The sequence below is a fragment of the Uloborus diversus genome, chromosome 3 (genome assembly GCF_026930045.1).
Source record: "Uloborus diversus isolate 005 chromosome 3, Udiv.v.3.1, whole genome shotgun sequence".
Lineage (NCBI taxonomy): Eukaryota > Metazoa > Arthropoda > Arachnida > Araneae > Uloboridae > Uloborus > Uloborus diversus.
The window spans coordinates 168142286-168159103 of record NC_072733.1 but is presented as its reverse complement, the minus strand read 5'-3'; positions in this window follow the sequence as shown (position 1 = coordinate 168159103).

Here is a 16818-nt window from a genome sequence, read left to right as displayed (position 1 = left end):
CTTTATTCAGAACCACGAATGAACGTTACATCTCCTTATATACAACTTGAGAAAGTGCTGAAACCTTCCAGACTTGGAAAGATACAGAAAGTAATAGAAAATTCGAGAAAATACGGGAAACAGTAGAAACGAAATTTTAGTAAAATTCACTTTGTCCTAGTCGGGATTCGAACCCGGGTCGCTCGTGTGGGAGCGAGAATTCTACCACTGAGCCACCGTTATCCACGGATGAAAAGTGCGAACTTCGCTACAGTATCACTTTAATCATTTAATAGGGAAATTGCATAAAATTTACTGTTTTTCGCCCATAACTTTTTTCTAAAGAACAAATATGGTCAAACAAATTAATGGGACCTAAGTTGAGCCATCCCCTATCCATTAAAAAAAGAATCATCAAAATCGGTTCACTAGGTGAGACGCTATGAGTGGACAAACAAACAAACAAACAAAAAAAAAAAAAACATACATACGGTATGAACTGATAACCGCCTCCTTTTTGAAGTCGGTTAAAAATTTAGGTCAGTTGAATTGGAATCACTTTGATACAACATTGTGACTCTTCACATGCATCTTTGGTTATTTTTGACTTTATAATGATCATAAATCAATGCTATATTTTAGGAAGAGGATTGTAATTGGGAAGATATCGAGTTCATAATTACAGTAGAGTTTGCATATACACTACTTAGTAATAAACGTTTATAAATAAACAAATTTATTAAATTTGGCTCAAAAGTAAAAGCATAAATACAAAGTCAAAAAAAAAAAAAAAATCACAGGTTTGTTAGACAATAACAAAAGATCAAAAGATGCGGGTGAAATGTGTATAATGTTTATATCAGAGTGATTCCACGTCAACTGATTTTTCAAACTGTCCCCGCTCGATCATCCCCGAATGGGATGAAATTTTATAAAAGCATAGAGATGTCTTTGGAACTAACCTGATGCTAATTTTCAGCTGCCGAGATCCGAATCCTGAGGATCTAGGATCTCCAAAATATAGTGCTCTAAAATGGCGGATCAGCTTTGTGAGAAGAAATGCCATGTTGTGGTCAAGGTTACAGAAAATGTTATTACGTTGGAAGTAAGTATCCTTATTTAAAAGAATTGGCTCGGTTCACTCATTGCTTTTGAAGCACAGCAATCTTACATTTAGCTCTTTTTTTTTTCATGACCTTAAACTTTGACCCCTACTCAGGGACAAACAAATCGTTTTTTTTTTTTTTTTTTTTTTTTGAAGATACTTCACTTTTTCCTATCATAGTACCACTAACACATCCTGAAATTTTTACGAAAATTGAAGACATCAATTATCAAAAGTGTCCAGCTTTAAAAAAAATGACTCTTAAAGCGTCGTAAAAATAAGTGCGTTTTTACAGTAAGTTCAGTTGAAAGTCAAACATATAGGTACGTCTGCAAAATATGAGCTGGAATGCAGTCTACAGTCACAAAGATCGAGTGTCTGCCACGGTTTCTCTCTACATCAATCACATGAATGAATCAATGTTTCTAATTACCCCATGGTCTTTGGAGTTAATTGAAATGCTATGGAAAATAGAAACAAGTATTTCCTAGACTAGCCTAAAAGTTAAAAGTAAGAAACCAAGGTAAACATGGGAATTTTGTTTTCTACTCACTCTGTAAAACATAGCAATACTCCCCACACCCCCCACCCCGTACCGATTCTTAATGGTTAATGCGTTAATTTTGTTCGCGCAAACCAATAAAAGACGGCTGCTTACTAAAATATCGTTTCTTTAAAAAGGCTGCCAAAATTTAACTTCATTTAAGTTTGAAAAATTTCCCCCTCTCCTAAAAAATTCGAAGCTTACCCAACATATCTAATCATTCAAGCAAAAAGCTTTTTCGTGATGAAAATTTTGGATTCATTTGAATAGAAAAATTGTTCATTAAAATGATTAATTCACAGTTGTAATCAAATGAGCCACCTACAGTTGCTATTGAACATAAATTGTATATTATATGAAATAATATTCCTGAATTGTTAAAAATTTTATATTAATATGTTAATAAAATATTTTTAATATCTTATTTTTTTACTGCTCAGAAATAATTAATTCTTTATTGACACTTACGTTTAATAAGTAATTTGAGGGGGGAAAACCCTCTAGGCAAGATTTAATCTAAGCTGTCTGGCCCGTAAATAAGTTCGCTGCTACTTGCGCACTTAATTCGTTAGAATTGCGCCTGAAATTTCTGAAGATTAACTGCAATGAGGCAATCGCGAGTTTTTCAATCGAAACTGGCTGCATAGCATGCTTTATCATTTTCTCTACTATACTATAATCCTCTAAAGTTTCATCCTTAAGTCAATGTCCTCTTCTTGTATGTTAGATGCCCTATGTCCTCATAAAGAAAAAAACATCAGCCGTATTCTATGGCTCACGAGATAGTTGAAATAAACTCTGACTTCCAAGCAAATAGTTGCAGTGGCGGATTTATTTTGGTGGCAATGCATTTTGGTGGAACCCAGGGGTTCCAAAGGGCTTTGTCTCTCACGGAACTATGTGAAACATTCATCATGAGCAGTTTTGTAACTCCTACGGGGCCTCTATGGTCATGGGGGACACTCGCAATAGCGACATTTGCGATGCAAGGGTGAAAGTTGCGAAAATTCTCAAGGCAAGAATTTTTTTCAAATAGAAAGGAGGTGTGCGCCGATTTTGGTATTTTTTAAATAAAAGAATAAAATACAACACTTTATACTTGAAAAAATTAAATAAATAAAATAGATCAGAAGTTTAAAAAAAAAAAGAAAAAAGAAATGTGTTAAAAAAATAGGGAAAAAAAAATTACGAACAATGAAGAATTAGGATGATTTTTTATTGAGAAATAACATGAGAAATTATTAAATTTAATTTAAAAATAATTTATTTTTCACCTTTTGGTAATGAGTAGCAGTTTTCTTTTAAATATAATTCCAAAATACAAATTGAGTAAACAATTATCTCAACTTCCTCTCACATAATTAATTAACTGATTATATATTACCTTTCAATTTTTATTTTATTCCGTCTCTCTCCGTTTCGAATATTTTTAAAGAAGACGGAATTCCGCCAAAAGACTTTCCACTCTGGCGATATGGTAAATCCACCATTGAGTTTATTTTTCAAATCGAATAAGCTGTTCTTTATTTATTTTATTTTTTTGTACACACGACGCAAAATTTGATAATGAGCGGAATTAAGAGTACATAATTGTGACATTAAGGTTTATAATGACAGACTCGTAAATTCTACAAAAATTTTAATCTTTTGAAAAGTTCCAAAACAATACTAATAATAACAGTCGATTTATAAAGGACCAAAATTTCACTACTGTCGTCACCAGCGCTGCCACAAATTTTTACAGGAGGGTGAGGGGGGGGGCAGCGGCTAGTCTAAGTCTATTCTATATAAACATACTAGGATTGGAAGTTTAGCGTAAGCATAAACCCAAGGATTTTGGGGAGTTCACCCCCTCCCTCCTATGCAGCGCCTCTGAGTATGGTCAGTCTGAATAGAAAATAAAAGAATAAGGACCCGATAATAAAGGTAACCGCGGATGAGTGAATTTTGCACACAGTCCGCAGAATAAATAAGAAACTATACTAGTGTGCACAAGAGCTAAAACAATCAATATCACTCACGAATAAATTTAAACTTTGGCTAAAAACGACAACAGTATCGCTTATTACTGCACAAATTCGCTGCAAATCGTGCAAATATATTAACTAAAACATATCAAATTAGTTTACACCAAAAAGGTGTAGTTGGTGGGAGTTCTTTTGTACAAAACTAGTCTGGTCCTTAGTTGTTGTTGTTGTTGGCGTGTCCGTAATGAACTACTACGGAAAGATTGGTGCCATTGCCTCGAAAGGTTAGACTTCTTTATTAACAGATACGACAACACAAGAAAGATTTACAGTACATAGAGAGAGAGGAAATAACACCCAGGACACCAGCGGGAATCGAATCCGCAACCTCCGGCATGTGAAGCGAAGCTTCTACCATAAAGCCAAGGAGGCCCACGGTCCTTAGTGAACAGGCGAAAAGAGTGTAGATGTAAAAATCGGGTTTTAATTAGTCAAGTTTCGTTGACCTAAAAAAGTTTGATGTCATTAGAAGGGAGTCGGAAGAAATAAATAGGAATGTCTAAAAATAGATTTTGCACTTAGTAAGTTAAAATGGGTGCATTTGTCAACTTTCAGTAAGTCATCACCACAAAAAAAGTCTGAAAAGCGAATCGGGAGCTAACTCAGGGGTGCCCACCCTCCCTACGAAAAAGGGCGTACCCCTTAAATATTTCGAAGACCTTCCCCCCAAAAAGCAAGAGCCCCCCAATGAGAAAAATACCCCTCAACCCCCCCCCCCCTAAAAATTTCAATGGCACAGTCTGCGCCATGACCCCCCCCCCCCTCCCAGGTGGGCACTCCTAGCTAACTGAAATACAATAATATTTAAGAAGATATTACAGAGTGCGCACGCGCTATATCTGAGCGCGTGTTTTGATGATGCCAACTGTATCAAAGACTTTTCTCTCAAGTAGTTAGTTATCTAGAAACTATTTTTGTTAATTTCACAAAGCAACGTATTTGAAATAAACACACACACACACACACACACACACACACACACATATATATATATATATATATATATATATTGCCAGATTTCTGAAATGTTCAACCGGGACACAGGAATCCCCCCCCCGTAAAAATGTAGACAAATGCAAACAAAATTTGGGGGGGGGGGGGGGGACATTTTTTTTTTAATTTTTTTTTTTTTTAAGACAATTTTTCAGCTTTAAAATGTGTTGTTAGCCAAAATTTTAAGAAATTTCGGACCACAAACATCCCTGGCTGGTTCTTAGCGGGTTTTATAGGGTAGTTCATTCTCAATGCTACGAATGAGTAATAATTATGAGCCTAAATCACGGGTATTACAAGCAGATATATTTAAAGATTTTATTTCTTACATGTTTATACTTATTTAGTTACTTCAGTAAGAAGAAATACTATGAACGAGGAACAAAAACTTGAACATATTTACATGTATTTTTCATTAGCTAGGACTTTTTTTCGGAAGTCTTTTTTGATTTTAATGTTGTTGTAAAAATCCTCACAAGCTGATTCGATATTAATTTTACAAGTGTATGTTCCAAATGACAAAGCAATCATCCAAAATAATCCTTCACAGTTAATTATTTTTAGACTTTTTCGGTCATCCAATCAAATTTGTCTTTTTCCAGGACCTGAAGTAAACCGGCCGGGACACCGGGATTTTTCCTGAGAACCGGGACGTCTAGCAGATGTAAAAGAATATATATGTATGTCTTGAAGATTCATGTTTGCATTCTCGCGAAAAAAATAAACACTACATGCACACAACAATAAATGAAAATTAATTTATAGGAGCAACTAACTTAACAATCGAACTTATAATCTTTCAGCGTTTTCTCACGACATAATACAGCCAGACTAAGAAGGGAATTTTTATGGAAATTTAAAAATTAAACCTGGTTTAAATGAATAACGTATCAATGAAATATACCAGTCTAGAAATTCCACTTCCGTCACCTGCACTTCTAGCGACATCAAACCGGAAGCCAGTACAACAGCTGCGAAGAAGTTTTCTCATTCCCCTTCGTCCTCTTTATATTTCGGTTATGCCACTGTCAGCTTGCTTTAACAAAGGTGGATAACGTCCCGAAAATGTTACAAATTTTGAAGAGCGGAAAGTAGCTTTAATTTTTTGAGTAGACTACGGAGTTAGACTTTAGACATGCGTAAACGAAAACAAACATTAGAACATACCATTTTTAATAGATATAAGAAAGTGTTTACGCAGAAAAAAAAAAACCGTCATTTTCAGAATTTGAGATCGAAGATAAAGTTAAAATGTTGAGAGAATGCTCATAACTAAACCTATTTTTTCAAAAAAAGCACAAATCGATTATTAAGTAATTCATAATAACTAAAGGGTAGATTAATTTCTTGGTAGATTTCTATTTGAATTTTGCTCAACGTATAATTTATTATGAAGTCAAACGCAAAACTGATACAATTTATAACTAATCGTGAATATTTTGGGTAGGTCAAGAGTAATTTTTTTTTTCTACTCGAGAAAGAGAAAAGAGGAAAAAATGTTTTTTGGTCGATCTAGAAATACCATCAAATGGTTTTAATTAAACGTTGATAGTTTGTCATTTTGATGTCGCATCTCCAGTTTAAGCAACCACATGTACACAGGATTACACCATAGTTAAGTTATAAAAGATAGTTGAAACATAATTTTATTTTACTTTTTCGGGCTTTTGGACGAAACGCGAGGCATCGGAGAAAATTAGTTTCAGTTTTGGTTCCCATACTGTTATAGCTTGAGCTCGAAAAGAAGGCGGATGACCTTGAAGCAAATACATCATTTGTAATAAGTTTTTTGGTATTATTTTGCAAAAGATAGGATAAGCGAGACCGTAAAAAAATAAAAATAAAATAAAAAATAAATAAAAAGCTAAAAGCAAAATATTTTTAATTTTATGAAATCTTACTATTCCGCAAAATATTCAGCTCCAAGCATTGCAGATTTGAGCGAGTTGAATGCATTTATATGTATTAATAATTAATTATCTTCAATTAGAAAGTTATTCCATACAGTTACAATCAGCACTACTTTCTTTTAAATTAAAAAAAAAATAAGGAAAAGTAGTACATTTTAACTATGTTGGTTTTTTTTTTTTTTTTTGTAAAAATATTCCTTTCAAAAGATTCATTTTATAAAAAAAGGAGCATTTCATACTTCTCATTTTATTTGCATTACTCATTAGAGATTTATCAAAATTCCAATTTGCTCGTATGTTCAGAAGTAGAAATGGAAAATAGTCTATAGTTGAGGCAAACTTAACTTGGCAGCATTGTGAAGGCTACGCAGAGCCTAATCACAGCATCACGACGCTGTAAGGTTAGGTTTGTTCCTACTATAGATGCATCAAGAAATGATTTTTTCCCCATTATTCCCTCCCTTATTTCTTAAATCTACATTTGTAAGTATTTCAAACATGAGCAATCTCACTTCATCAAAGCAGATTAACCATCGATATATGAGGCGCTATGAGCTAAAGGGAGTCATATCCACGAACTACTAGATCCACTTCAGCTCTGAACGCCACATTTAGTACCAAGTACTTTGAGTTCTTTATTATAAGAGGCGTTCAGAGTTATAGTGGATCAAGTCGCTCATGAACTTGAGCATAGATCATTTTGAGCAGAACATTTCTAAAATAAAAATTTCATTATTTTAAACCGTTTTTGGGTGTCACCCCCCAGACGGGTGACAGCAGGGGCCGACCGCCCCCCGCGCCCCTCTTGTAGCGCAGCGACTGCTTTTAGAAACATGCTTTCTTCTACGAGAATCTGGAAATATTTATTTAAAAGTAGTTAATTAAAAACCAGAATCAAAACTCGGAATTTCTTCATAGCAGAGACAGAGGGACAGCTGATGTTTAGTGATGGACCGCATACCCGTATTAACGAAAATTCTATCTCATCAAAAACAACCCTGTTGCAAAAATTTCCCCGCCAAGAAAACCTTTAACTTTTCCGCACAAAAAAGAAAACCTGCATCCTAAACCCAAAAACCCTCAGCCATAAAAAGTTATGATATCAAGTTTACCCGCCAAGTATCTGCCAAACTATCATCCTCCCTCTTCTCCTTTTTCATCACAGCTACTTCCATTAGAACCTCCTCCCACCTTCAACTCCTCAGAAATATGGATAGATCTTTTAAGTTGTTTATCTTGTTTGGCGGGAAACTTTTTGCTCACCTCAAGCAACCACTTCACATTGATAAGTTAGTTGCTCCTATAAATTAATTTTCATTTATTGTTGTGTGCATGTAGTGTTTATTTTTTTCGCGAGAATGCAAACATGAATCTTTAAGACATACATATATATTCTTTTATATCTGCTAGACGTCCCGGTTTTCAGGAAAAATCCCGGTGTCCCGGCCGGTTTACTTCAGGTCCTGGAAAAAGACAAATTTGATTGGATGACCGAAAAAGTCTAAAAATAATTAACTGTGAAGGATTATTTTGGATGATTGCTTTGTCATTTGGAACATACACTTGTAAAATTAATATCGAATCAGCTTGTGAGGATTTTTACAACAACATTAAAATCAAAAAAGACTTCCGAAAAAAAGTCCTAGCTAATGAAAAATACATGTAAATATTGTTCAAGTTTTTGTTCCTCGTTCATAGTATTTCTTCTTACTGAAGAAACTAAATAAGTATAAACATGTAAGAAATAAAATCTTTAAATATATCTGCTTGTAATACCCGTGATTTAGGCTCATAATTATTACTCATTCGTAGCATTGAGAATGAACTACCCTATGAAGCTTTTTGCTCACCAAGCAACCACTTCACTTTGATAAGCTTCCCGCCAAACAAGATAAACAATTTAAAAGATCTATCCATATTTCTGAGGAGTTGAAGGTGGGAGGTGGTTCTAATGGAAGTAGCTGTGATGAAAAAGGAGAAGAGGGAGGATGATAGTTTGGCAGATACTTGGCGGGCAAACTAGATATCATAACTTTTTATGGCTGAGGGTTTTTGGGTTTAGGATGCAGGTTTTCTTTTTTGTGCGGAAAAGTTAAAGGTTTTCTTGGCGGGGAAATTTTTACAACAGGGTTGTTTTTGATGGGATATCACATCTTTTTGCATTGATATTATTACTTTGTCTGTATTTTTAGAATTGAGAACATCAAGTCAAAAAATTTTCAATTGAAAAATCGCTGTTTTGTGCTTTTTAGGAACAAATAATGTCTAGCCTAATTTTACGTCAAGTTATTTTCTGACTATTAAGATTCTTTAAATTATATTGCTTTCGAGTATTTTACAACTTCGCAATAAATTCTATTACAGTTTCTTTATTTGACAGATTATTCAACATTTTCATGAAGGTTTCTTTAAATGTTTTACAGCTTGAGGGCTATTTTAATCTAGTTTTTCACTTTTTGTTTAATTACATTTTTTCTTAAATCGTGGATTATTTTACGTTTTATGGGATAATATTAATTGTTTGGTGATTTAACTTTTTCAAGAAAGAAGTCTTTGTCTTGTTTAATACCTAGTTTTCTTTAAAAGTTCATTTAAAAAACGAAATAACGCATGTTATCACCAAGCAAAAAAAAAAAAAAAAAAAAACTAAGCCATTAAATATTTTAAATTTGAATGTGTCAGAAGATCTATACAACTTTACTCGATGTCAAATCGCGGATATCCCAAATTTGCCATAGCGAATGCGCATGTTGCGCGCGGACTAAGCTCATTAAAAGTCTCGCTTAAATTGCAAAAAATTTAACTGCTAACAAATTACTGCAAAGCACGGATATCCACACACGTATTTCATATATTTTCAATTCATTATGTATTGTTTGTGAAAAATCCATTAATTTAGAAAATAAGCAAACCAATAAAAAAGTGCTTTTTTTCGCTTTCAATTAAAAAGTTATATGTGCCGTACTAATATGCGTACAGTTTCATATAATTTGTCACGTAAAATATTGTAATGGTTTAACCCCCGTTTCGCGCCGACATTTAAAATTTCTTCCCTCCATAAATATCAAAACTGAAAAACAGGAAGAAAAGAAATTTTGTATCCGCGAAAATGGAAGGGGGGGGGGGAAGAAAACAATATAATAACATTCATTAATTTGTTTCTCTGCTTAAGTATAAACAAACAACATAGAATCTGAAAACAGAAAGCCCAATGAGCTTAGTCTGCGCGCATGCGCAGTCGCTGTGGCAAATTTGTGATATCCGCGATTTAACGTCTAGTTGCGACTGTTGGATATGTTTTAGTCTTGATTGAATTTCATTTCCTAAGACAACTTTGGAATAACAGTTAGATCTGTTCTTGCAATTGCAGTCCGAGATAAACAAACCCTATGAGCTGAGAGTAAGTACATAAGAATTTAGGGAAAATTGGTGATTTTCAAACTTTAATTTCTCCGGCCCATGATGTCCCTGGGGGTTGAATTTTTGTATATGTACTCAATGGCCTCCCAAGAATATGTATACAAAAAATCATTACCGTAGCCCCCCGGGGAGCTGTGATAGAACCCCGGAAAGGTACAATTTGGGGGGTAAAAACGAGGGGGGAAGGGGAGGGGGTCAAATGGCACAAAAGGCACATCAGTAGGGCACAAGGAATGTGTGTGCGAAATTTCAGCTTGATTTCTTTTTTCGTCTGGGCTGTAGCCCTGTCAAAGAAAGCGAAAACTTTTTGGAACAGCGATTTTATGACTTTAATGCCTCCTCCCCCTGATGGTCTAGGGGATTGTATTTTTGTTTGCGGCGTCAGGGGCCACTAGAAATTGAGTGTACCAAAAATCAACTCCGGGGGTCTTCATGGGGCTGAGATACAGAAGGGTGAAAAACCCGAAAAACCCCAATTCGTTCTGTCGCGTAATCTTGTTCTTGGTCGCTTTATTTTCTTTCATCTTTGGCGGTGGATTTGCTTCTGTTGGCTGCTGACGTTTGGTTTCCTTGGCGGGGGCGGGACGCTCCCGCTTCCCGTAATGTCATATGACACTCTAATTATATCACTTAGCGCACCGTACTGCTGTTTCAGGCCAAACGTAACTAAAACATATGACGTGAAGCAAAGTTAACCCATATTGCTCAAAGTTATCCTAATGACCGTTCTTAAAAGTACACTACTAGTACTTCCTTTCAATCGTAGATGATACGAAACCCAACGAAGAATTTTATAGCAGCGCAATAACCAACCGCAAATTTATACTATATAAAATTTGTCGAACTACAATCATTTATTCAACTCATATGATATTCAACAAGAAAAAGTGAGATTCAAAAACAATCTGAGAATAAGTTTAAACTATATCATTGCAACACATCATCTAAAAGAGAATCTCGCTTGCTGTACCACACAAGTAACCAGTTTTTCAAAGAAAAAAGAGAAAAGAAAACTATACACATATCGATACCTTAAAAAGTACGAAAACTCAATGAATAAAATTCCTCTTCACTTAAAACGAAAAGCTAAATTTATTGATTTAAGTTCAGCAGGAACACCTCAATCGATTTTAGCGCAACGTACCAATCAAATGCGTTAGAAACGGTTTCCGTATACTTTGAAGTCAAAGCGCTTTTTGCGATGTTTATTACATAAGACGACTCATAACAATAAAGCGATAGTTTATTCTTATTCGTACATTACGAACAAGTTAACGCACTGTGAGGCAACTATTAAAAAAAAAAATCCTTAAGCCAGACGAATGGAACTTTAATTGTTCGTAAAATCGTTATCAATGTAATTCCCGAGGATAAGTTTGATTAAATGTATGAATGTTCATTTGTTTTCATTTAGTACAGTCGAACTTGCTAATAACGAGTGCGAATTGACCGCGATATTTGCTTGTTATAACCAAGGGCTCCTAAAAAACGGGTTCGTGAAAAATATCATAAATATTTATACATGCTGGCTTAGTTTTTTTTTATATTTCTATACAGTACCAAAGAAGTTTGTTATTTGCTTTGAACTGTCTAACTGTCATTTTCTTGTTATTGTTTTCGAGGAAAATGTGGCCCAAAAAAACATTGTTATTTTCATCCGTGGCATCGAAATATTTTGAAGTTTTTCTTCACTTTAGAAGCCAAGTATGTCGGGGGCTTTAAACTTCAAACTCTTTACACTTGCTGTTATCGTGGACGCTTTCATTATTTTTTCATCTGCATTAGCTTGGCTTTGAGCTACAATATTCTTGGAAGTAATGACATTCATTTCTACAAATATATAATATTTAAATGCTCCTCTACTCCACGAGTTTCAAAAAAAATAACCGTGCTGCTTGTTGTTTTCAGGAATAATGTCTTATTTCAAACTTTCGATTGAATTCAAAATGTTAATGGATTTTTTCCAAAAATAGAATAATTTTTTTCAGAGGTAGAAATCAAGAGACATTTTATGAATTACAAAAATATTGCTCGCTTTATGCGAGATTTGCTCGTTAAAAAGCGAATTATGATCACATAGACTTAACATTGCACCAACCAAATCTTTTCTATTCTCTCGCTTAATCCGAGATCTCGTTGAAACAGGGGTCGTTATAAGCGAATTTGACTGTAGTGACATGTTATTAACGCACATGTATAAATTACCTCTTAAATGATATCCTCGGAACAGATATTTTCAACGTTTCTAGAAACGTATCTAAGTCATTGAAAATCGAAAATAAGAATCAAGAATTTACTCAAGAGCGTTTTCCCGTTTTGTATTTAAAAAAAAAAAAAATGCATCGTGTAATAAAAAACTTAAGGGGTATTTTCATGATTAGAAAAAAAAAAAAAAGGCCTTGCTCTGCCTCCAAATACGGACGAGGGTATTGTTTTTCAAAATACATTTAGCTGCAAATCAAATGTGCAATTTGAAAGTAACCAGATTTCCTACGCTTGTAGCTTTTTCGCACATCTAAGAAAAACGTTTCAAAATTACTGAAGATTAAATTGTTTATCAAGCATCCATGTAAAAATATGTGTCCAAGACAAAAAAAAAAAAAAAAAAAGAAAAACGGCAGCTGTTGTGATAGATCAGTAAACCATATGAGAGGTTGAATTAGTTTTTTGAGAAAACACTGGCGTAACGTTAAGTGGATAGTGCCAAGGTCAACATTTACACCTACTAAAACATGTCGGGAGCATTATTATTTCTTTTTTTCAGTCGAATTTAAAATTAGATATCCAATGATATTGCTCGATTATCCGTTTTCCGTGTTCTTTCGTAGACTCTAAGATCTGACTAGGGGGCGTACGGGGGGGGGGGGAGGACACCTGTGGGCCCGAGATTTTGAAAATGAGGGGTGAAATATATGTAGCAACGTAGGAGTAAAAATATGAAGGGGCCCATAAAAGTAACCTTGAAGTGATCACAACTGAAGTACTGGTCACTACTGGTGTTTTACCTTAATTGTTGCAAAAATAAAATAAAATTCTGGCTCCATGTTATTTTATTTTATTTATTTATTTTGGCTTATTCTATCAATTTCAATGATTAAAAGTAGTACTTTTGACTGAAAGAAACAACCACATTCTATATGCTGGTCAAATCAGTCACATGAAGTATGGAGACTAACTTGAGCGACTGTCATTCTTCTTCATTTGTGACGGGCCCAAAATTTTTGTGCACATTCCTGGATCCGATGGCAGTTCACTGCAGTACCATATCTGTTTTAGTGAACAGAACTCATCTTTACAACGAAAAATGTTTAAAGATTTGTGAACATCCCCCCCCCCCTCGACTACTATTTACGAGACCTGTGACAAGTCATAATTTGAAAGAATACATAGTTCTTTCAACGGGGGCCATATGGTCCCCTTGAGGGCCACAGAACAAATCAAGGGGGGCGGCAGAAAAAAAATAAGAAAATAGAGGAGCCATGAACCTTGCGAAGAGGACCACAGTGTAATTATTTCGTATCAGTAAAAAAATTATACATAAAAGTAAAATATTCCATTATTTTTGACCACTAAATAAGTAACAAAAAAAAGTATCTTAAAAATTTAATAAAAGACTCAACACAAAGAACAAAACTTAGTGCTTCGTCTTAAAGAATATTTTTTGAAACACGTTTTGGAATAACAATCTCAGATATGAGTTTTAGAATCCCAGAAAACGCATAACGTATAAAAAGGTAATCTTAATTAATCCTTGAAGGATGATTTTGCAATTATTATTGCTGAAAGGCTTTCTTACAAAATATTTTTTCGCGGGAAAAAGAGAGCAAAATAAGTGCCTTCATTAATAATCTTTGTTTCAAAAAAACAGAAAAGAAAATCAATCATAACAATAGGTCTTTTCCTTGTTGTTTATTACGTTGCTACATCTTTTTTGCAATATTTATCCGATTAATTTATTTTGGAACTGGATTGCAATGCAAATTTTGAATTTGAAAATTATATAGTGCGTTTTTTTTTTTCCTAAAGAGAACTTTCCACATTAGTATTTTTAAACACAACATTTATCATTGTGCAAGAGTGAATTTCACTTGATTTTTTTATGGCAGCAGTTTTTCTTTTATTTAAGTGGGACTAATTATGCACGAGATAACTGTTTTAATTAATAAAAATATTTAAATTAAGCTGGAAACTAAGCTGAATGCGTGAGCAGGTGAGAGAGTGAGAGCTATTGTTAAAATGGGGAGCTCATTTACTTCTTTAACTTCTAAATGCCTCGCTAAAAAAAGTGATTTAGCAAAGAGTAGCACTTTTTAAAATTTCATTATTGAATATTTTACACATCACATGCGTACTATTCAAATCCCTTAAATGTTTGCGTTTAATTGCTAAATCATTATTAGAATTATTATACATCTATGAGCAATTCAGGGGGCGATTCAGGGGGGAGGCAATATTTTGTATATCTGTTTACGAAACATTATTTAGCACAAGCAGTAACATTTAGTTTATGTATTCATTGTTTAGATATTAGTAAATCAATTGCTTTACTTAAACAAGCCGTACTTGCTTAATGCTTACCAAGTGTTTGTGACATCTCAAAATACTTAGGGATAAATAATGTAAGTCTAATTCATGTCTAAGTGTTATGCAAGCAGCCCGTGCCGTTGTCCCCACACATTGTGTTGGGACGCAGAAATATCCCGTTCTCTGAAAGTTAGCAACAAACTCTATCTAACTGGAAAAAAAAATATCAGTACAAATTAATTTAAACTAGATCTGGCAAAAAGTATAGGGAGGGAAAAAACGCCTTCAAGTTAATACGTGTCTTGACAATCAGTCCTACCAAGATCAGATTCCCATAAACTGAAGGAATTAGGAAGCAATTTATGAGATCCATACAGACCTCAAAGTTCGAAGGCTAGCTGGCTGCGATCTGCCTACTGATTTGCTACAAAGCTTCATCCTCGTGCTCCATATACAATGGGGCGAGATGGTCATTTAGAATTCAAGGAATCGACGAAAGAAAATCTTTGAATTCTCAGCAATTCAGGTCCCTATTCATGCAAAATAATTGGTTCATCAAGAAATCAGACCAATCCATTAAACCTCATAGCAATTTCTGACACTTGAAAATCCATCAGATTCCTGCTCCTTTTTTTTTTTTTTTTAATAGCCACGATCTACCTACCACATAAAGAGCTGCAAAATCCTTCTCGCTCTTTGTTAGGTTCACTGATAATACGGTAAGTTGTTTCTAGTACTTAGAATTTCATAAAAGCCTCTTTACTGCCAGAGTACCCAAGGTTTTCATAGAGTAAGGGCATTTATCCAAGAACCGCGTTGGAAGTTATATAAACGGTAATTTATACTCTAAGACTTCTAGATTGACTCCAGCCTGGAACACTTCAAAATGACGGCCATTAAATTGCTCCTTCGTACTAACTTCAGGTTTTGAATATGAGCGTTTCCAATTTTTCTATGATGCTTAATGAGGTTATGACTTTTCGGAGAATCCATTTGAAGAACGCCTTATTTTTTCTTTTTCTGTTTTTGTTATTTTAATGCTCCGATCTTTAGTATTTGAAATAGGATTCTATTTTTTAACCAAACAATTTTTCTAACGAAAAAAACATACACGATTGCCATTATCATTCGAACGGAGTACTGACGCATTAATTGTTCCTTGCTCAATCCATTTGCACCGATTCGCCATTTTTCCGCACTTGACTCCTCGAATTTGAAACTTTGGATTCTGATTGTAACATATTCGAGCTTAAGGAACCGTTACGTATCATACTATGAGGCAGGGCTGTGGAGTTGGAGAGAAAATGACAGATTCCGGCTCCGACTCGGAAAATTTTAGAACCTTCGACAAACTCCTTTACCTGAAATCAGTCCAAAACCAACCCCGGTTCTGCAAGTACTGGCACAATTGCAGACTTTGAGGGAAAATGAACGATTTCGAACCTTGGAATTTTAAACCTTCGACTACTGACTCCGACTCCTTCACCCCAAAATCAGTCCGTCTCCGACTCCAACTCCGCAACCCCGCTATGTATTAACTTTCTCAAAAGGCTAAGGGGGGGGGGGGGGAGGCACGTTGGTCCGTTATTTCACTTATTTTTTATCTCATTACAAAATTTAATGAGCAGTTCGATTTTCTACAATAAGTTTCACTAAACACTTCTCAACACCACAGATTTATTTTGGAAGTGTTGAATTGATAAACTTTTTTCATATTAATTTTTTAACGGAACCTTGTAAAGTGGACCAACGTGCCCCACGGGCAGGGCCCAATTTCCCCACTAGGCACCGAAGTAATTGATGATGAATGATTACTTTCACACATTTTAGGAAATCAAATGTTTTTCAGTCATTGTAATTGATCAGTGTAAAATAGTAAGTAAATACAAAAAGCGGATGTCAATTTCAGAAAGTGTCGTTACGTTTATCCAGAAGTCGCAACAAGATTGGAGGTTGACTAAGATTTTTAGTGCTGTACTAAAGTTTATTCAGTAGTACTGGTTTTTTGAATGATTGACGTTTATTTTCTTTTTTACGTTATATTATTTAAAAATTGCTTTATGTTCATATTAAGTCTCGGAGGCAAATTAAAATGAGTGACGAGCGAGAAAGGCTGAATGATTTTAAAGGAAACATGCTAAATTAAAAACCGAAGAACAAAAAGTGTCTTAAAAATGTTTTAAACCGTGATATATATTTTTTTCAAATGGGCAGTTTTCAAAAGCGGAAACTTCGGACACTTAGCAAAGTAATCCAGTTACAATTTATTAATGAAATACAATCGAACAGTGAGGAGTGATAAGAACACAAGTGAGT